This window comes from Monodelphis domestica, chromosome 6, assembly GCF_027887165.1.
Source record: "Monodelphis domestica isolate mMonDom1 chromosome 6, mMonDom1.pri, whole genome shotgun sequence".
NCBI classification, from domain to species: domain Eukaryota; kingdom Metazoa; phylum Chordata; class Mammalia; order Didelphimorphia; family Didelphidae; genus Monodelphis; species Monodelphis domestica.
The window spans coordinates 238,314,349-238,336,467 of NC_077232.1; positions in this window are offsets into that span (position 1 = coordinate 238,314,349).

A 22,119-nucleotide genomic window follows, 5' to 3' on the forward strand; every position below is an offset into this window, starting at 1 on the left:
CTCAGGACCTATTCCCATTAATTGATTTCTTTCTTATTTTCAATCCTTAATACAATGTGGTTTTAGCAGAGCTTATTTTTATACCTGAAATTCATTAATTTTCTCTCATAATTTCTTTTGTTATTGAAAAGATAAATTACTGTATACTCATAAATATATGTGTGATTCATCATTTTATTTGGTTTTGTGAATTTTATGATTTTATCTTTTATTAGATCATTAATTTATTTGGAATTTCTTGTTACATTAAGTCCATTTCTGCCATCCAATTTTTCCAAATAGATTTCATTAATGGGTGAAAGATGTCCTTCCTGCATCTTTTGTCCTCTCAGACTTGTTAATTGTTGATCCACTATATGACTGTGGTAATACTTCAAGATTAACTTTTGTGTTCAGTTGATCTTTTTTATGCCATTGTTTTATTCAGTGACAGGTAACTTTGTAATTATCTTTTCTGTTTTTTTGTAATGTGATGAGATCTGACAGTTAAATCCCTTTGTCTTCTTTTTCCCACTTTAATCATTTCTATTATTATAGCTTTTTGTTGTTTCCTACATATTCATTTTGCAAAACTAGTTCATTAACATGGTCAAGTGGTCATTTTGGGGGGTACATTTTATGTTTACCTATTTATTATCTTTGCATCATAGTCATTTGCAATATATGGTTAACTGAAACTCTACCCAAGTTCTCCTTTGAATGAAAGATTGAAGGAGGAAGTTAATTCAGCAAAACTAACTACACATTGCCCACATTTGACAGAATATCTAACATCACAGACTGACAGTCACCCATTTTTGTAATTATGAGACTAAGATACATTTCCTCAGATCTTCTTCGGAGACAACCTTAGTCATTATAATTAAAGAGATGTGAATTTCATTTTATTGTTCTTGTCATATGCTTTGCTATAGACAAATCATTTATGTATTGTTTCTGTTTCTAGTTACTTCACTGTATATCACTTTATATAAATCTTCTGTGCTTGTCTTATTTCTTCATATTCTTTGTTTCTTATGTATGCAGTGATATTCTACTAAATTTATATTCCACATTCTTTATATGATAATAATTGCCTCCTTAGTTTCTGAATCTTAGCAAACCACAAAAAGTAAAAAAAAGTCCCATCATAAATATTTTAGTACATAGAGAAAATCTTTGTATTTTTGACCTCCTAGAGGAATGAATTATCTGTCAATCCATCTATCTGTCTGTCTGTCTGTCTGTCTGCCTGTCTGCCTGCCTGCCTGTCTGTCTGTCTATCTATCTATCTATCTATCTATCTATCTATCTATCTATCTATCTATCTATCTATCTATCTATCTGTCTGTCTGTCTGTCTATCTATCTATCTAATCTATGGAGAATATATGTAATCATATATATGTACATATATAAAGATATATATTTATCTCTATATCCAAATATTAAATATTAGATTATATATTATTAAATATATATCATCTAGATAGATATCTAATAAATTATTTTTTGATAAATATTTAGGTTGATAGAAATGGGTGTGGATTTTTAAAAGCATCATTCCAATTTACTTTCTTGCATAGTTGGTCCATTTTATAATTCTACCAAAATCATAAAAGTTTGTCTATCTTATATGATTTCTCCAGTATTTACTGTTTTCATTTTTTGTGACCTTTTTAGTTGTTTTGTTTTTTTTTTCTAGGCAGGAAAAAGAATTTCTCAGAATTATAGTAATATCAATTTAATTAATTAGTGACTTATAATATTCTTTCATATAGCTATTAAAATTTATAATTTTAGAGGATTATTTGTCAATAATTTTTGTCTATCTGTTGATTAGAGAATGAATTACTTTTTTTCTTATTTTGTGTTAATATGCTATAGATTTTGGGGACAGCTGGGTAGGTCAGTGGATTGAGAGCCAGGCCCAGAGACGAGAGGTCCTGGGTTCAACTATGTCCTCAGACATTTCCCTGCTGTGTGATCCTAGGCAAGTCAGTTGACCCCCATTGCCTAGCCCTTACTTCTCTTCTGCCTTAGAACCAATACACAGTATTGATTCTAAGATGGAAGGTAAGGTTTTTTTTTTAATATTCTATAGATTTTGAATATCATATCCTCAGAAATGATATCTGATTCAAAGATTATTATTTTTCTTTTTTTAACTGTTAGCCTATTTCCAACCTGGTACTGGCTGCATTGGTTTTGTTCCTGAAAAAAATAAACTACTACAGAAGCATTTATTTAAAACTTAACACATAACAAACACTGTTAAGTTTGCCATAGTCATATTAATTCTCTTTTTAAAAATATCATAACTTTTCTTTATTCATTGTATAGTTAAAGTGTCTCCCTCTAGCTCAGAGGTATTTCTTTGCAGTACCTCTATTTAAAAAAATAGAGTCACATTTTATATTGATCAGATTTCTGTTGGGAACTTATTTTGCCATGTGGTGTAAGTTGATGGGCTTAGTTATTTTTTATAAAAAAAAAAGTTTTCAAATTTTTCCAATTTTCCTTTATAATATGGAAATCTTAGCTACAAGTAGTTTTTGTTTTTAAATACAATCAATATTGCCTTTTTTTTTTCAACCCTTACCTTCCATCTTAGAGTCAATACTGTGTATTGGCTCCAAGGCAGAAGAGTAGTAAGGGCTAGGCAATGGGGGTTAAGTGACTTGCCCAGGGTCACACAGCTGGGAAGTGTCTGAGGTCAGATTTGAACCTAGGACCTCCCATCTCTAGGCCTGACTCTCAATCCACTGAGCCACCCAACTGCCCCCTCAATATTGCCTTATTGAGTGTGATTGTTTCTGATTTTTCTCTTCTAATCTATTCTGATCCTAAAACAATGTCATTAATAAATATTACATCATTATCCTGCTTTTCAATTTTAAATAGTTACAAATTAGTTTTGATGACTATTTTGCAATAGAATCTAAAAATTAGAAATGATATTCTCCTTTCTATTTTTTCTTTTACATTTCCATCACCTCTATTGAATGACAGATATTTTATCCTACCAAATAATTTTGTTAGAGTATGCATACATATATATATCCACACAGATAGATGGACTATTGACATACAGAAGACATAAACTCATATACAAACACATGTGTAGTAGGTATTTTGTTAAATGTTTCAAATTAATATAATTTGAATAATCTTTATTTTTTGTGATTTTTGTGATTGTCATATAGCAGTGTATATTTATATTTATGTGCATGTGTGTTTGTATGGATGTATTTATACATGTTTATTCTGTGTAAAACATATATACTATTTGTATTATATGAATATTTGTGTATTTTAATGTTGGTTGATTATTGTCCTTCCTACTCAAAAAGGACAAAAATTGTGTCACAAGTCATTTATTTTGACTCATGCATGAATTTGATTTAAGTGAGGCAGCATTACACAAAATCATGAGCCTCACTTTCTCTTGCAGAGACATTTCAGTTCAGTGGCAAGACAAAAGTCGACAGATAGTAATTGCTTGGGATGAAGTGGATGACCTAAGTTTCTCCTTTGCTTAATCAAGTTCTAAGCATTTCACATTTTCTGCTTCTCCTACCTTCATGGCTGTTGGAAACAATTCTTTTCTGCTTCTTCTGTCAGAGGAAATCTTCACATGCCGGGGGTAGTCGCCCCATGAATCCACCAATGGGTTTGAGGACTGCCAGTTATTTTATACATACACATTTATAAAATCCTTATACATATACACATTTAAATATAGAGATTTGTTATTGTTGCTCCACTACTTCAGTCATGTCTGACTCCTTGTGATCCCTTTTGGAGTTTTAATGATGAAGATATTGGAGTGTTTTGTGATTTCTTTTCTAGCTCATTTTCCAAATGGGTAAACTGAGGCCAACGGGGTTAAGTGACTTGTCCAGAGTCACACTTCTAATACGTGTATAAGACCATATTTGGATTTAAGAAAATGAGTCTTCTTGACTCCAGGTTCAGCACTATCAATCTAACTGCCCAAACATGGTGATAAATATTAACATGAATCTACATATCCATATATGTATATATATATATATATAATATGTGAATGGATGTAAACATGTGTATTCTATAAATACGTCTACCTATCTATACATTTCACATATTTAGTTGTACCCATAAATCCATATGCGTTACATTTGTAGATATATGCATATGCACATATATAGGTAGATACAGCTTTGTGGGAGCCTATATGCACATATATATCCTTGTCAACATATGCTTATGGAAATTAACTGTTTATATTTGAATAATAGAAACTTTAAAACCAATATTACATAAATTGATATGCAGATTCTGTGCTGTATCAAACTATCAAGCTTGCATTTTAAAATGAAATGAAAGAGAAAAAGACAGAGAAAGACAGGGAAATAGATGAATGTGGATGCTTGGCCTCCAGTTTTACCAGGTTGGAAGTGCCAGGAAAAATCATGGACTCCATCCCTTTACTAATGGAATGGAAATTTTTATGTGCTACATTTTTTAGCCTCAGTTGGTTCACTCCTCCTTACACAGCTCTGTGTGCCTTCTATTTTCCCCATTTCAAATCAGAAGCTCAAATTCAAGCAGGCTGCCAGACTTACCCTTCCCAGAAGTGGGCATCACCATACACAGGTCCTTCTTTATTTCATTAAATCCTACTTTCAAATGGTAATTATAGATTCTGAATATGGAGAATGATTCCCAGATATTTTATGAATTTTATGGTTATTTTAAATGGAATTTCCCTCTCTTTTATTCTTTTTGGTGGCTATTAAGAAGGGCATCTGTATTTGATTGACCTTATTAATTGTATCCATTAGTTTCTTTGCTGTTTCTTCTCTCTAGAGAAGGTTGTCCTTATTTTGTGTCTGCTTTTATTGGGAAAAAAACTTTGGGTTTCCCCATTGCAAATGACTTAACTTTGACTTTTCAATATATGCCTACTAAAGCCCTATTCTTTTTTAGGGCTTTAAGCATAAAGGAATGATATATTTTTGTCAAAGACTTTATTGCATTTGTTGATATAGCCAAGTGGTTAACACTGCTTTTGTTTTTATATTATTATTTAGGCTTATGCTTTTCGTAATATTGTTCCATCTCTGTATTCCTGAAAAAAATTCCAATTTGTTAATATATTTGGACAGATAGAGAGAGAGGCAGGTATGCAGAGACAGAGGGAGACAGACAAAAAGATAAGCCTTTTGGTTTTTTGTTTGCTTCTAAATGTATCCTTCTCTTAGAGTGTTATTTATTTTCTTAAAATTTTAGCATACTTTTAATCAGTTTTATTCTTTCATGAAGGCATATTTTTTCTCATTTATTTTTGACCCACTTATTCCTGATGCCAGTATTAAGTCTCTAAAAATGTCTATATTCATTAATTCTGTCCCTGGTACTAATTATGGTTTTGTTCTATTATGGTCTATAGACATATTTTGATGGGTATTGTAATATTATAAAAGTTAATTTAAATACTGTTGCGAAGTTCACTATGTGGATGAAAAAAAGTCATGTATGGTGGCTATCTTTACAATTAACAAAATTTTCTGTTATGAATACAAACCTTTTCAATTAACCTGGCCATAGATGAGCATAATTAGGAAAAAAAATTTCCAGTTCCTTTAAGTAAAGGGGGAAAAAGGAAAAACAAAAAGGAAAGGCATTGTTCTTTCCTCTGTTCATCAGAAGAGCAGCCTTCTATCTAACAATGCTTACAGAATAGTTAAAAAGCTATTGTGCTCCTTACTCCTATCTCCTAAACTGAGAAAAGAAAGGGCAGAGAGAAATCTGGTATTCTACTGAATAAAAAGAAGATAAATTCAGGGAAACGGTACCCGAAAATCTGGATCTTAGGATCCTTGATAGTCATATGCATTCTTCTTAGGATCCAAGATTGCTCCTAAACTCTTCCCCATTATGAAATAATTGTTTCTCTCCTAAATAAACCATTTTTAACAATCAACAAATTTCATTTTCACAAAGAACTGTTAGTTTTGGAATAAGGAGAGCATGTCCAATTTAGAAGAATAAAAACTGTATACTTAGGTCCATAAATCACTGAGAACCACTGTTTTAAATCAAGAGTTCTACATTATTCATAATTTTGAGTTGCATGCTCTTTCTGTGACCCACTGAGAGTGATATACTTTAATTCCTATTGTTTTAGCTAGAAGGAAGAAGGCACATTGTATTCTAAATCCTTCTTTAGTGGTTTTTTTCAACAATATTATTATGACAGGATGAGCAGGAGGTTTCATAATATTCCTTTGCTTCATTTAATACTAGACTCTGTCTCTGTCTTTGTTTCTGTCTCTCTCTGTCTCTGTCTCTCTGTCTCTCTTTCTGTCTATCTGTCTGTCTGTCTGTCTGTCTCTTTCTGTGTGTGTGTGTGTGTGTGTGTGTGTGTAAGTCCTGGAATTGTAACTTCTCAACTTCACTTATATAGACTCATTAAAATTGCTTCAATGTGTAAGTAGGAGTAGATCTACTTTGATCTTCTTGCTAGGGCTCTTATTTTTTAAATTAATTCCTCTATAGAGCAAGGAGGACAAAGTCTCATGATTATAGATCACTGAATAGTTCCTGTTTTTGTTTATTCTGTTATTTTTAAAATGTTGAAATTTTGTAGTAGAGTAATATGATTTAATGAATTTTGAGCTTGCTTACTAAATGTCTCAGAAACAAAAGGTTCTCTTGGGGATTGACACTCCCTCTATTATTCTACAGATTCAATGTGTTCCTAATTCCTATAGCAAAGAGAATATTATCTAAGCAAGGACTATGGAGAATAAAATATCCCCTATGCCAAGCAAGGACTATGGAGAATAAAATATCCCCTGCTCTTTGATTCTAGTTTAGCATTTCCTCATGCATTAACATCCCCTTTGATTTTATTTATGCTTTCCCAAACCTAAAGAATCCTCTACCAAGATGATTGGACTCAATCTACCCCTACTCACATAGCAAACAATTGTAACTCATAGCCTAAGTAAGTAAGGTGAAAGGTTACAATTCCAGAGTATTTAATGCTACACATCTTCTAGAATTACTTGCCTGAAACAAAGGAATATTATGAGGGCTTCTCCTTGTCTTGACTTATCTATATTGTTGATCATCTTGCCCAACTGCTCCTCCCCCACAACCATTTCAAGTGGCTCATAAACATTGTGACTTTCCTAATGTTACATAGGAAGTAAATGGAAGCACCAACATTTCAACTCATTAAGTCAGATGATAAACATTAATTAAGCAATTATCATGATCCAGGTTTATTCAGCTATATTCTAAGGAAGGATGGAAGGAATGGAAAGAATGGAGGGAGGGATGGAGGAAAAAGAAAGAAAAAGATAGTCTCTGACCTTATAATAGCTATAGTCTAACAGAAGAAGAAATAAGCTGAAAACAGAAAGGGCAGTGGTGATCCTTGGTATATGAAATACAGAGGAAAATGATAGAAGGGGAAAAAAGAAGGAATAGTTAGCCATAGCACCCTCAATGGGAGAAACTCTCCATTCCATTCCTCATAATCCAGTCAGAGAGAGAGAGAGAGAAGAGAGAGAGAGAGAGAGAGAGAGAGAGAGAGAGAGAGAGAGAGAGAGAGAGAGAGAGAGAGAGAGAGGAAGGAGAGGCCTGCCAATGTAGGAGTTTTAGTGCTGAAGTTTTCTTTAAGGATGAAAAATGAAGAATTAGGGCATTCTGGAGAAAACTGTAACCTGGATGGGGAAAAAATTGATTCAGATACTTCAATTCCACATTCATTTAAAATTTACTATATATCAGACACTGTAATAGGCACTAAAGACACAAAAACAAAATGAAGAGGCTATATTATCAAAAATCTTACATTCTACTCAGAAAAACATGTACTTATATGTCAATGAAACATATGCAAAATTATTTTAAAAATGACATGGTGGAAAGGGTATTAGAAGCTGAGGGTATTGGGAAAGGTTTTATGTGGGTGATAGCACTTGACCTTTAAAGGAAACTATGAATTCTAAAAGGCTAGGTCAGTGATGGTGAACCTATGGCAGTCCCCTTCAAATCCCCCTTCCTCCCCAGAGTTCTTTACTGGAAAGGCAGAGTGGCTTGGGTAGAACTGCTCCTTCCCCTACTCCACCATGGCTAAGGACATTTTTTCACACCCCCTACCCCTCTGCCCAACAGCCCAATGGGAGCAAATAGGGGATAAGGTGGGCAGCTCACAAGTAGCAGAGCTGGAGAGGGGCAGAGCACTTGGGTCACTCCTCTCTCCCTTTCTATTCATGCTGAGGATATTTCTCACTTCACCCAACCCTCTGCCCAACAGCTCATTGAGGGTGCTTCCTCCCTCCCCTGTGGCAGGTAAGGGGAGGGAAGGGCATTCAGTGGTGGGAAGGGGCATGGTACTTGGTCACTGGGGAGTGTGAGCATGGCACTGGGCTTGGGGGTGAGGTGGAGATGGGCCTTTCACTCCATCTCCAAAAGGCTCACCATCACTGGTCTAAGTTGAAGATAAAATTTGTTCCAAATATATGAGTGTGGGTTACAATATAATTTCTGAGATCAACCAAGGAGGGCAGTTTGGCTAGACTGAAGAGTAAAGGAGAAAAAAATATGCAATGAGCCTGGAAAGGTGGACTGGAGCTACATTTTGAAGGGCTTTAAAATTGAAATGGAGGGATTGGCATATTAAACTATATGGAAGTAAAAGGTAACACCTGTAGCTTCTTGAGCAAGGGTGTAGCATAGTCAGACCTATGTTTTAGGAATATCATTTTGAAAGTAGATGAATTGGAGGAAGAGAATGATGAAAATAAATCTGCTAGGAGACTAGTACTAAAGTCCATATTAAATTGAAAAGATCTGATTAAGTTTTGATCTTTTTTTAAAGAAGTTATTGGATAGAAGAGCCATTGTAGAAATTGATTCAACAAGACTATGACTGGATTTGGAAGATGGAGGAGTATGAAGCGTAGTTGAAAGTTCTTTGGTTGTGATCCTAGTTGACTAGAAGGATGGTGATGCCCATTAAAGAAATTTCTTGAAGCAACATTAGGAGAAAAAGCTTGACTAAATTAAAATTTTCTCACATCATGAAAACTATAGTAGGAATGGCACTCTTTCCTTTTAATAACTATAATTCAAAAGGAAAATTTGATTATTTTATAATACACTGTTAAATACATGAAAATAACTATTATATCTCTCTTAGATCTAAATGTCTCCAAATTCTTTTAAATGATCCTCATATAGTACAGTCTCAAAATTCTTCATACATCATGTTTGTTCTCTGACACTATCCAAATTATTAATATAATTCCAGAAATATAGTATCTATAACTGAACATGACACTTCAGATGGAACTTAACCATGCTAGAGTATAAAAGGGATCTCTTTCCTTAGTATTAAATCCTGGGTTTCTCATCATTTAGCCTAAGATTTCATGAGCCTTCATAGATCCCATATATTCCCTTATATCCCATATAATCAATATTGTTGATTCATAGTTTTTAATCACACACCACCCCCCCATTTTGAGGGCAGATAAACTGTCATTTAGTCACACTTCTTTCAATCTGTAATTCAGTAGTTTTTTGAAAGCTTCTTGTGAATTTATATTTGTCATTTAAATTACAGACCATGGGTTCTCACTTGTCAGTATCTTTTTGAATCCCAAACATTACCTTGTGTATAAACAATCACTTCTGGTTTTTGTGACATCTATAAAGTTAATTAATATGTCCTCTAGGCTTTAATCTAAATGTCTGACAAAAATGTTCACTATCAGAGGGACAAGTCTATATCCTTTCAGACCTTCATGGGAGATGTCCTTTCCAGTTCACATCAAACTCTGATTACTGGCTATATTTTGATCTAGCCATTCAACCTCTTCCAAGTCATACCTAATTGTACTATTATTTAGCCCTCCTAACTCTTATATTTTCTACAATAATAATGTGAAACATTTTTTCAAATCTGTAAAAAAAAATTCAAGTTGACTATATGTACAACATTCTCATGATGACTTGTTAAACTATGAAGAAAAATTAGTCTGACACCTTGTTTCCCTCATCTTAATTTTCTTTTGTTTTCTAAAATTTATATAATGGTATATACATATAAAGTTTAAGCTGAAAAATATTCCCATTAAAAACCCAAAACCCAGGGGGAAGCTGGGTAGCTCAGTGGATTGAGAGCCAGGCCTAGAGATGGGAGGTCCTGGGTTCAAATCTGGTCTAAGACACTTCCCAACTGTGTGATCCTGGACAAGTCACTTAACCCCCATTGCCTAGCCCTTACCAATCTTCTGCCTTGGAACCAATACCCAATATTGATTCCAAGATGGAAGATAAGGATTTAAAAAAAAACCTAAAACCATTCACAAAGTATATTCCTTAAAAATATACTTTTTGAAGTTTTGACAGTTAATAATAATGGTTAATGATAATATTAATAACTAATAATTTTCATTTACCTTCACAAATCTAACACGGATCATTTTATTTGACTTTTTAGAGCTTCCTGTTATATATATATATATATATATATATATATATATATATATATATATATATACATATATACATACACACAAATATATAGACAGATGTAAGTTTTATTTTTTTAATCTTTCAAATTCTCATTTTTCTATTTAATCTTTTTTCCCTAAGAACCTATCTTCTTTAACTCAAGGCATATTGCATCTCTAGTTTCCCTTAAGTTCTAGCTTCCCCCCTTTTTTGATTGGCTCTATTTTCTACTATTTCAAACTTCATTTGTCTTCTCATGTTTACTTTTAAAACTAAATGCTTAGGGGACTTCCAGTTAAGATGGCGGCTTAGAGAAAGCTGAAGTTCAGATCTCCAGAAAACCCTTCCCGACCAATCTCAAACGATAAGCTCCTAAGGCGCCGAAATTCAAAACGATCAACAGCACAGACCCTGGGAACCCTCCTCCTGGACCTGGACCCGGTTCAAAAGGTACGGCTCCCCTTAAAAGCCAGAACCCGAGATCCCTCGGACCTCAGGGGTAGGAGCGCAGAGTCCAAGGCTCCCGGAAGCGGCAGCCGCGCCGGGCTCAGAGAGCAGGGTCTGAGGAACAACAACCCTCAGGGTCTTCTACCCAAGTCCCAGTCCGGGTGAAAGTTACTGCCTGGGGCCTCCGCTGCAAAGAGCCTGTCGGTCCGGGTGAAAGTTACTGCCTGGGGCCTCCGCTGCAGAGAGCTGGTCAAAACAACAGCAACCCTCAGGGCGGGCAAGACAGCCTCACTGGCTGGATCCTGCTATCCAAGTCTCAGTGAAAGTCTGTGCTCTCGGAGCTTGGGGAAGCGGCAGCCCATCCCCCCGCAGGCCGACGAAACAGCCTCACGGCCAGGGATTCTGAAAGCAACTTCCGGAAATTGAGCCAGGGGGAGAGTGGGGCCTCGTGGTCCGACCCTTCCATTCCAGTTCCAGTGAGGCATATTCAGTTTAACCCAGGGAACGCTCATAGAACCAACATCTGCCCAGGACTAAAGCCACTGATCACCAGACAAAGACAAGAAAAGCCAATCCTCCACGTTCAGAGATGACAAATTCCACAGAAGCACAGAAGCCCCAAAATACCAAGAAAAATAAGAAGAAAGGGGCGACTCTGGACACATTCTATGGAGCCAAAATACAAAATACAGAGCAGATAGAAGAAGATATACAAGAAAATTCTCCAAAATCTTCCAAAGGAAATAGAAACTCTCCACAAACCCATGAAGAATTTGAATCAGAAAGGACCAAAAAGATGGAAGCCCTCTGGGAGGAAAAGTGGGAAATGATGCAAAAGAAATTCACGCATCTACAAAACCAGTTTGACCAAACTGTAAAAGAAAACCAGGCTTTAAAGCAAGAACTAATAAAGCAAAGCCAAAACACCAAGAAATTAGAAGAGAACATAAAATATCTCACCGACAAGGTGATAGATCTGGAAAACAGGGGGAGAAGAGAAAATTTAAGAATAATTGGACTCCCAGAAAAGCCAGAAATAAACACCAAACTGGACATGGTGATACAAGATATAATCAAAGAAAATTGCCCAGAGATTCTAGAACAAGGGGGCAATACATCCACTGACAGAGCTCACAGAACACCTTCTACACTAAACCCCCAAAAGACAACTCCCAGGAATGTAATTGCCAAATTCCAAAGCTATCAAACAAAAGAAAAAATCCTACAGGAAGCCAGAAAAAGACAATTTAGATATAAAGGAATGCCAATCAGGATCACACAAGACCTTGCAAGTTCTACGCTGAATGATCGTAAGGCATGGAACATGATCTTCAGAAAGGCAAGAGAGCTGGGTCTCCAACCAAGAATCAGCTACCCAGCAAAACTGACTATATACTTCCAAGGGAGAGTATGGGCATTCAACAAAATAGAAGACTTCCAACTTTTTGCAATGAAAAGACCAGAGCTCTGTGGAAAGTTTGATACCGAAAATCAAAGAGCAAGGAATACCTGAAAAGGTAAATATTAAGGAAAGGGGAAAAATGTTATCTTCTTTTACTCAAACTCTCTTCTATAAGGACTACATTTATATCAACCTATGTATCCTAATATGTGGGGAAAATGTAATGTATAAATAGGGGGTAAAGAAAGACCAAATAGAATAATGGTTCTCACACAAAGATTCACAGGGGAAGGGGAGGGGAAGAAAACTCCTATAAGAAGGAGAGGAAGAGGGGGGGGGGGTTACTTAAACCTCAATCTCAGGGAAATCAACTCTGAGAGGGAAAAACATCCAGATCCATTGGGATCTTGAATTCTATCTTACCCAACAAGGGTAAGGAGAAGGGAAAACCAAGGGGGGGAGGGGGAGAGGGAGAACAAAAAGGGAGGGAAAGAGAGGGGGGAGGGGGAGGGAACAAAAAGGGAGGGACTAAAAAGGGAAACATCAAGGGAGGGGACAAGGGGGACTGATTCAAAGTAAATCACTGGACTAAAAGGTAGAGCCGAAGAAGAAAAGGTTAGAATTAGGGAAGGCAATCAAAATGCCAGGGAGTCCACAAATGACAATCATAACTTTGAACGTGAATGGGATGAACTCACCCATAAAACGTAGACGAATAGCTGAATGGATTAGAATCCAAAACCCTACCATATGTTGTCTTCAAGAAACACACATGAGGCGGGTTGACACCCACAAGGTCAGAATTAAAGGATGGAGTAAGACCTTCTGGGCCTCAACTGATAGAAAGAAGGCAGGAGTGGTAATCATGATATCTGATAAAGCCAATGCAAAAATAGACCTGATCAAAAGGGATAGGGAAGGTAATTATATTTTGTTAAAAGGGACTCTAGACAATGAGGAAATATCATTAATCAACATGTATGCACCAAATAATATAGCACCCAAATTTCTAATGGAGAAACTAGGAGAATTGAAGGAAGAAATAGACAATAAAACCATACTAGTGGGAGACTTAAACCAACCATTATCAAATTTAGATAAATCAAATCAAAAAATAAATAAGAAAGAGGTAAAAGAAGTGAATGAAATCTTAGAAAAATTAGAATTAATAGACATATGGAGAAAAATAAATAGGGATAAAAAGGAATACACCTTCTTCTCAGCACCACATGGCACATTCACAAAAATTGACCATACATTAGGTCACAGAAACATAGCACACAAATGCAAAAAAGCAGAAATAATGAATGCAGCCTTCTCAGATCACAAGGCAATAAAAATAATGATTAGTAATGGTACATGGAAAACCAAATCTAAAACCAATTGGAAATTAAACAATATGATACTCCAAAACCGTTTAGCTAAAGAAGAAATCATAGAAACAATTAATAATTTCATCAAGGAAAATGACAATGGCGAAACATCCTTTCAAACCTTTTGGGATGCAGCCAAAGCGGTAATCAGAGGCAAATTCATATCCCTGAAAGCTCATATTAACAAACAAGGGAGAGCAGAGATCAATCAATTGGAAATGCAATTGAAAAAACTCGAAAGCGATCAAATTAAAAACCCCCAGCAGAAAACCAAATTAGAAATCCTAAAAATTAAGGGAGAAATTAATAAAATCGAAAGTGATAGAACTATTGATTTAATAAATAAGACAAGAAGCTGGTACTTTGAAAAAACAAACAAAATAGACAAAGTACTGGTCAATCTAATTAAAAAAAGGAAGGAAGAAAAGCAAATTCACAGCATTAAAGATGAAAAGGGGGACAGCACCTCCAATGAGGAGGAAATTAAGGCAATCATTAGAAATTACTTTGCCCAATTATATGGCAATAAATACACCAATTTAGGAGAAATGGATGAATATATACAAAAATACAAACTGCCTAGACTAACAGAAGAGGAAATAGAATTCTTAAATAATCCCATATCAGAAATTGAAATCCATCAAGCCATCAAAGAACTTCCTAAGAAAAAATCCCCAGGGCCTGATGGATTCACCTGTGAATTCTATCAAACATTCAGAGAACAACTAACCCCAATACTATACAAACTATTTGACACAATAAGCAAAGAGGGAGTTCTACCAAACTCCTTCTACGACACAAACATGGTACTGATTCCAAAACCAGGCAGGTCAAAAATAGAGAAAGAAAACTATAGACCAATCTCCCTAATGAATATAGATGCAAAAATTTTAAATAGGATACTAGCAAAAAGACTCCAGCAAGTGATCAGAAGGATCATTCACCATGATCAAGTAGGATTCATACCAGGGATGCAGGGCTGGTTCAACATTAGGAAAACCATCCACATAATTGACCACATCAACAAGCAAACTAGCAAGAACCACATGATTATCTCAATAGATGCAGAAAAAGCCTTTGATAAAATACAACACCCATTCCTATTAAAAACACTAGAAAGCATAGGAATAGAAGGGTCATTCCTAAAAATAATAAACAGTATATATCTAAAACCAACAGCTAATATCATCTGCAATGGGGATAAACTAGATGCATTCCCAATAAGATCAGGAGTGAAACAAGGATGCCCATTATCACCTCTACTATTTGACATTGTACTAGAAACACTAGCAGTAGCAATTAGAGAAGATAAAGAAATTGAAGGCATCAGAATAGGCAAGGAGGAGACCAAGTTATCACTCTTTGCGGATGACATGATGGTCTACTTAAAGAATCCTAGAGATTCAACCAAAAAGCTAATTGAAATAATCAACAACTTTAGCAAAGTTGCAGGATACAAAATAAACCCACATAAATCATCAGCTTTTCTATATATCTCCAACACAGCTCAGCAGCAAGAACTAGAAAGAGAAATCCCATTCAAAATCACCTTAGACAAAATAAAATACCTAGGAATCTATCTCCCGAGACAAACACAGGAACTATATGAACACAACTACAAAACACTCGCCACACAACTAAAACTAGACTTGAACAATTGGAAAAACATTAACTGCTCATGGATAGGACGAGCCAATATAATAAAAATGACCATCCTACCCAAACTTATTTATCTATTTAGTGCCATACCCATTGAACTACCAAAATACTTCTTCACTGATTTAGAAAAAACCATAACAAAGTTCATTTGGAAGAACAAAAGATCAAGGATATCCAGGGAAATAATGAAAAAAAACACATATGATGGGGGCCTTGCAGTCCCAGACCTCAAACTATATTACAAAGCAGCAGTCATCAAAACAATTTGGTACTGGCTAAGAAACAGAAAGGAAGATCAGTGGAATAGACTGGGGGAAAACGACCTCAGCAAGACAGTCTACGATAAACCCAAAGATCCCAGCTTTTGGGACAAAAATCCACTATTCGATAAAAACTGCTGGGAAAATTGGAAGACAGTGTGGGAGAGACTAGGAATAGATCAACACCTCACACCCTACACCAAGATAAATTCAAAATGGGTGAGTGACTTAAACATAAAGAAGGAAACCATAAGTAAATTGGGTAAACACAGAATAGTATACATGTCAGACCTTTGGGAGGGGAAAGGCTTTAAAACCAAGCAAGATATAGAAAGAATCACAAAATGTAAAATAAATAATTTTGACTACATCAAACTAAAAAGCTTTTGTACAAACAAAACCAATATAACTAAAATCAGAAGGGAAACAACAAATTGGGAAAAAATCTTCATAGAAACCTCTGACAAAGGTTTAATTACTCATATTTATAATGAGCTAAATCAATTGTACAAAAAATCAAGCCATTCTCCAATTGATAAATGGGCAAGGGAAATGGATAGGCAGTTCTCAGATAAAGAAATCAAAACTATTAACAAGCACATGAAGAAGTGTTCCACATCTCTTATAATCAGAGAGATGCAAATCAAAACAACTCTGAGGTATCACCTCACACCTAGCAGATTGGCTAACATAACAGCAGAGGAAAGTAATGAATGCTGGAGGGGATGTGGCAAAGTAGGGACATTAATTCATTGCTGGTGGAGTTGTGAACTGATCCAACCATTCTGGAGGGCAATTTGGAACTATGCCCAAAGGGCGACAAAAGAATATCTACCCTTTGACCCAAGCATAGCACTGCTGGGTCTGTACCCCAAAGAGATAATGGACACAAAGACTTGTACAAAAATATTCATAGCTGCGCTCTTTGTGGTGGCCCAAAACTGGAAAACGAGGGGATGCCCATCAATTGGGGAATGGCTGAACAAACTGTGGTATATGTTGGTGATGGAATACTATTGTGCTAAAAGGAATAATAAAGTGGAGAAGTTCCATGGAGACTGGAACAACCTCCAGGAAGTGATGCAGAGCGAGAGGAGCAGAACCAGGAGAACATTGTACACAGAGACTAATACACTGTGGTATAATCGAACGTAATGGACTTCTCCATTAGGGGCGGTGTAATGTCCCTGAACAACTTTCAGGGATCCAGGAGAAAAAAAAAAACACCATTCATAAGCAAAGGATAAACTATGGGAGTGGAAACACCGAGAAAAAGCAACTGCCTGAATACAGAGGGTGAGGGGACATGACAGAGGATAGACTTTAAATGAACACTCTAATGCAAATACTATCAACAAAGCAATGGGTTCAAATCAAGAAAACATCTAATGCCCAGTGGACTTACGCGTAGGCTATGGGGGGTGGGGGGGAGGAAAAGAAAATGATCTATGTCTTTAACGAATAATGCTTGGAAATGATCAAATAAAATATATTAAAAAAAAAAAACTAAATGCTTAGTTATCTTCATTTTCAGTGTCATCTAAACTATTTTCACAATTTTACCTCTTTCCTCTTTAGCTCAATTACTTGTCTTTCCAATTTTTCTTCATCAACATTACATGCTCTCATGGAAGCCAAAACTATGTGAGAATTGTTGGTATGTTGATTTTAGCTTTCAATTCTTTTGTCATTGAGATATTCAATTCATAATTTATTTTTTACTGCTAATATATCCTGAAAATGGGTTTGCTTTATTCCTTGAAATATAGTAGATAAATAATTGTCAAACTCACTTTCCAGGGAAGTCTAATTTTTTAAAAATGTCTCTCCTTTCTTTGTCCACCAGAACAACCACTTTAAAACTATGATTTCAAATCTTTTCCCAAGTGATTTATTTTCTGGATGTCTCTTTTCTTCTATTCAGCCATTTGACATTATATCCTCCTGTAAAATAGAACTTTTCATTGAAACTTTGGTTTTTTAAATATTCTCTTTGTTTTACTAATTACCTTTCCATTCACATCATAGACATTTCTGAACAAACTTCATTTCTTTCTTCGCCCTGACACTTTTTAAAACACTGTGAAACTTACTTTTAACAATTAAGGTAATTTATAAAATATGATCAATTATGCATTGTAATAGAGATATTGTTGGAATAGAAATATGAAAATTTTGCTTTGAACACTGTTTTGGACACTTCTTTCTACAGCTCACTCTATCCCATTGAGAAAAAAAAAAGAAAAAGAAATTTCACTTCTGTGAAATGCTAACACACACAGAGACACACATACATGAGAGAAACACAGTTCTACCAATACTACATTATTGCTTTTTTATGTCTCTAATTATTAATTATTTTGAGCCTTTTTCATAAGCCTTAGACTTTTTTCCTTTGAATATTTCCTGTTCCTACCCTTTGACCAATTATAAGTTGAGGAATGACATGAATTTGAATGTTTTTTTTTTCTTGACATATCTTGGAAATGGGAATTTTATAAATTTTTAAAAAATGTTGCTTTCTTCCCTAGTGAACTACTTTCAAATCTTAGAAAAATGCTATTATTTGGGTAACAACCTTTTAATTTTTTATGAAATAAAAATTATTCATTTAATCTTCTATTATCCTCTATACTTTGTATGATGATGCCCTGTTTTCCTAGCCATAGATCCAAAACATGTTTCTTCCTGATCTTCTAATTTGGAAGATGTGAAGAGAAAATCCTTGGAGTCCACAGATGGAGTGCTTTATTATGAAATAACAAGGATGCCAGTATCACTTGATCAAAGAGTATGTCAGGAGAAAGATACAAAGTGGAAGAAAATTGGAGAGATGAGGCAGGAGTAGGTTATGAAGGACTTTGATGATAAATTAGTGGATTTTGTATATATTCCTGGGGGTGATAGGGAACATGTGGATTTTATTGAGTAAGGGTGTACCATGGTCAGGTATGAGCTTTGAAACAACATAATTTTAGTAACTACATGGAAGATGAATCAGAGTAAGAGAGACTTGTGGCAGGTAATCCAATAAACTGGCTATTGAAATAGTATAAGCATGAAGAGATAAGGGTCTGAATTAAGGACATGACAGTATCAGAAGAAATAAGGGAATGCATTTGAGAAATATTGCAAAGGTAAAATAGATAATATCTTTTGTGATAGATTGAATAAAAGATAGAGGGTTAAACCAAGTGAAAAATCCAGGAATGATGCCTAAGTGGTAAGCCTGAGGGTCTGGGATTATGGTGTTGCTTTACATAGCAATAGTGGAGGGAGGTTTTAGAGGGAAAGGAAATGAATTCTTTGGAAATATTCTTTCAGATGTCATAGTTTCAGATGTCCAGTTCAAGATTTTGAAAGGTAGTTGGAGATATGAAATAGGAGTAAATGAAAAGTTTGAGACAGGGAAAGGAAATATGGCAATCATCAGTGTAGAGATGGCAATTAAATTCATAAGAACTGATGGGATCACCAAATGAAGTTGTATAGAGAGATGAGAGAAGAGGGTTCAGGAAAGCACCCTGAGGGACACCTTTAGTTCAATAACATGATTTGGAGGAGGATTCAGCAAAGGAAACAGAGAGGGAGTATTCAAAGAGGTGGGAAGAAACCAAGCATGAGTAGAATCCAAAAAACCTAGAAAGAAGAGAATATCAAGGACAAGGAAGTGACAAACAGCATATAACACCTCAGAGAGGTCACAGAGAATGAGAACTGAAAAGATCATTGAATTTAGCAAATAGGAGGTCATTAATAACTTCGGAAAGAGTAGTTGTAGCAACAGGTCAGAAATTAGATTGTAAGGTGTGAAAATGAGAGCAAAAGGTGAAAAAATGGAGTCACCAATTATAGACAAATTGTTCTATAAGTTTAGCTACAAGGGGCATAAAAGAAATGGGACAACAGAAATGCTGAAGGGTCAAGTAAAGTTTTTACTAAGGATCAGGGAGACATGGGCATGTTAGTAGGAGGTAAAAAAAGAATCAGTAGAGAGGGTGAGATTGAAAATAAGTGAAATACTAAGTTTGGTAATGTTTGCTTTTATCTTTTTCTGCATTTGGATATGAGATTTTTATGTCCAATACTAATTTTTGTAAAGGTGTTAATAATGTGTATCCAGTACTTTTTTTCCTATTCTCATTCAGAAAATTCCAAAAATCTAAGAGCTCTAAGATTCAGTTGATGTCTTTAACTATTTTATTATTTATAGTTTTAGATTCATCTAGTACCCAAAGGAGGTATATTGAGATATATGTATATGTATATATGTCTAATATATGTGTATATATATGTATATACACATACACACACAATGTGGGTTTACATGCATATACATACATATTTCCTAGTAGTATAAATAAATGAAACAAATGCTCCAAAAGACAATTTTCTTAAAAATATAAATTATAAAAATTTCAAGATTCCAACTCATACCAATAATAATGATAATATGAATAACAATATTAACATTTATGGAGAGATTTAAGACTTGCAAAAGAAGGTCAATAATGCAATTTTTGTGAATTTGTATAATCATTCTGGGAAGTAATTTATATACAAAAAGGCATTAAATAGGGCATCCCCATTAACATAGCTTTACTACTCCTTGGTCTATAATCAAAAGAGATAAAAAATTAGGAAAAGACACTATGTATATATTTATTTACTCATTTATCTATAGTATTTATTTTTTGTGGTAGCAAAGGATAAATTTAAGAAACCCTGAAAACTTAGGGATTGATTTTTGGGTGGAATTAAATATTTGATAGGTGACCATGGGGGAAAAAATGTGAAATTTTTATGACTTAGGAAATTCTTCAAGTATGTAAGTTAAAGATGATTTGATAATTATCACTGGATAGGAGTAATGCCGCCCCCTGCAATTCCATGATGAAAATAAACATTTTTTGGGGGAAATATAGTGCTAATGTTCTTTGATACTACCTGATATTTCTTCTTTTATCTTTCTAAAGCTATTATTGTATGTTTTGCCTCCCCCACCCCATATCTACAACCAACGTTTACCTAGGAAGATTTACTCCTTGTATCCAGGGATATTCATTTGTAATATAATTGGCTTGAGTGGGAAAATCCAAAATGGTAGAGAAAAGGAAAAGACTCAGCTAATCTTCCTCAATGTCTCCTATAAACAATGAAAAATAATGTCTCAGAGCACAACCTGGAGTAGCAGAACTCACAAAAGGATGAGATAAGCCATTTTTCCTTTATAAGAAAACTTAGAAGACTGTCAAGGCAGATTTGTCACACCACTCTAAGATTGGAGCATAGGCAGAGCCAGGGCAGGCATTGAGGGCAAGTGAATCAAAAGAAGCAGCTTCTAGAACACTTACCTAAGAGACTATAGGGGTTCTTGCAAAAAAAAAATCAGGAGATAACAGAGAGCCTCTTATTGGCACTGGGTGCAAGACTGTTGCATTGCCCATACATAGAGCTTAGACATAGTTCTAGAGAGAGAGAGAAAGAGAGCTAACACACCAGAGTTTGTGGCCATAAAGGAGTGTGGACCCTGATCACAATTCATAGGGAGAAAAGAGTTCTTTTGGTTCCTCACAGACAAGAACACAGCCCAGGAGAGTAGTAAACACACCTCACTTTAGATTACGCCACCTTGGAAGAACTGACAATTTATGAATCTCCAAAACTAGTTCTTAAAGAGTTTCAAAAAAACCTGAATCTTGGGATTGTGGTCCCTTATTCCTCAGGAGGGACCCAACTTTAATATATATTTTTAAGTTGAAAGTTAACAAATATGCTGGGAGCAAACAACAAAATAAGACCAAAGAGAGTTATTATGGAGACAAGGAAGATCAAAGCACAAACTCAGAAGAAGTCAACAAAGTCAAAACTGCTACTCCCAAAGGCTCAAAGAAAAATGTGAATTGGTCTCAAGTCCCCAAAAAACAGTTTCTTGAAGATCTCAAAATGGATTTTAAAATCAAATAAGAAAAGAGGAAAATTGGGAAAAGAAATGTGATGGAAGAAAATCATGAGAAAAAAATCAACTGCTTGGCAAAGGAGGTTCAAAAATTACTAGAGAAAATAGTACCTTCAAAAGCAGAATTGGCCAAAAGTTAAAAGTAAGAGAACTATTTGCAGATTTAGCTACATGGATAAAGATGTACAAAAATAAACTGAAGATAAAATTCTTAAAAAATAGAATTGGTTAAATGGAAAAGGAGATATAACACTCATTGAAGAAAATAATTTTTAAGAATTAGAATTGGACAAATGGAAGATGATTCCATGAGACATCAAGAAACAATAAAATAAAATCAAAAGAATGAAAAAAAATAAGAGAAAATATGAAACATCTTATTGGAAAAACAATTGACCTATATAACATGATGCAAAGAGAGAAAATTTAAGAATTATTGGACTGTCTGAAAGCCATGATCAATAAATCATCTTTAAAGAAATTAACAGGGAAAATTATCTTGATATTTTAGATCTAGAGGGTA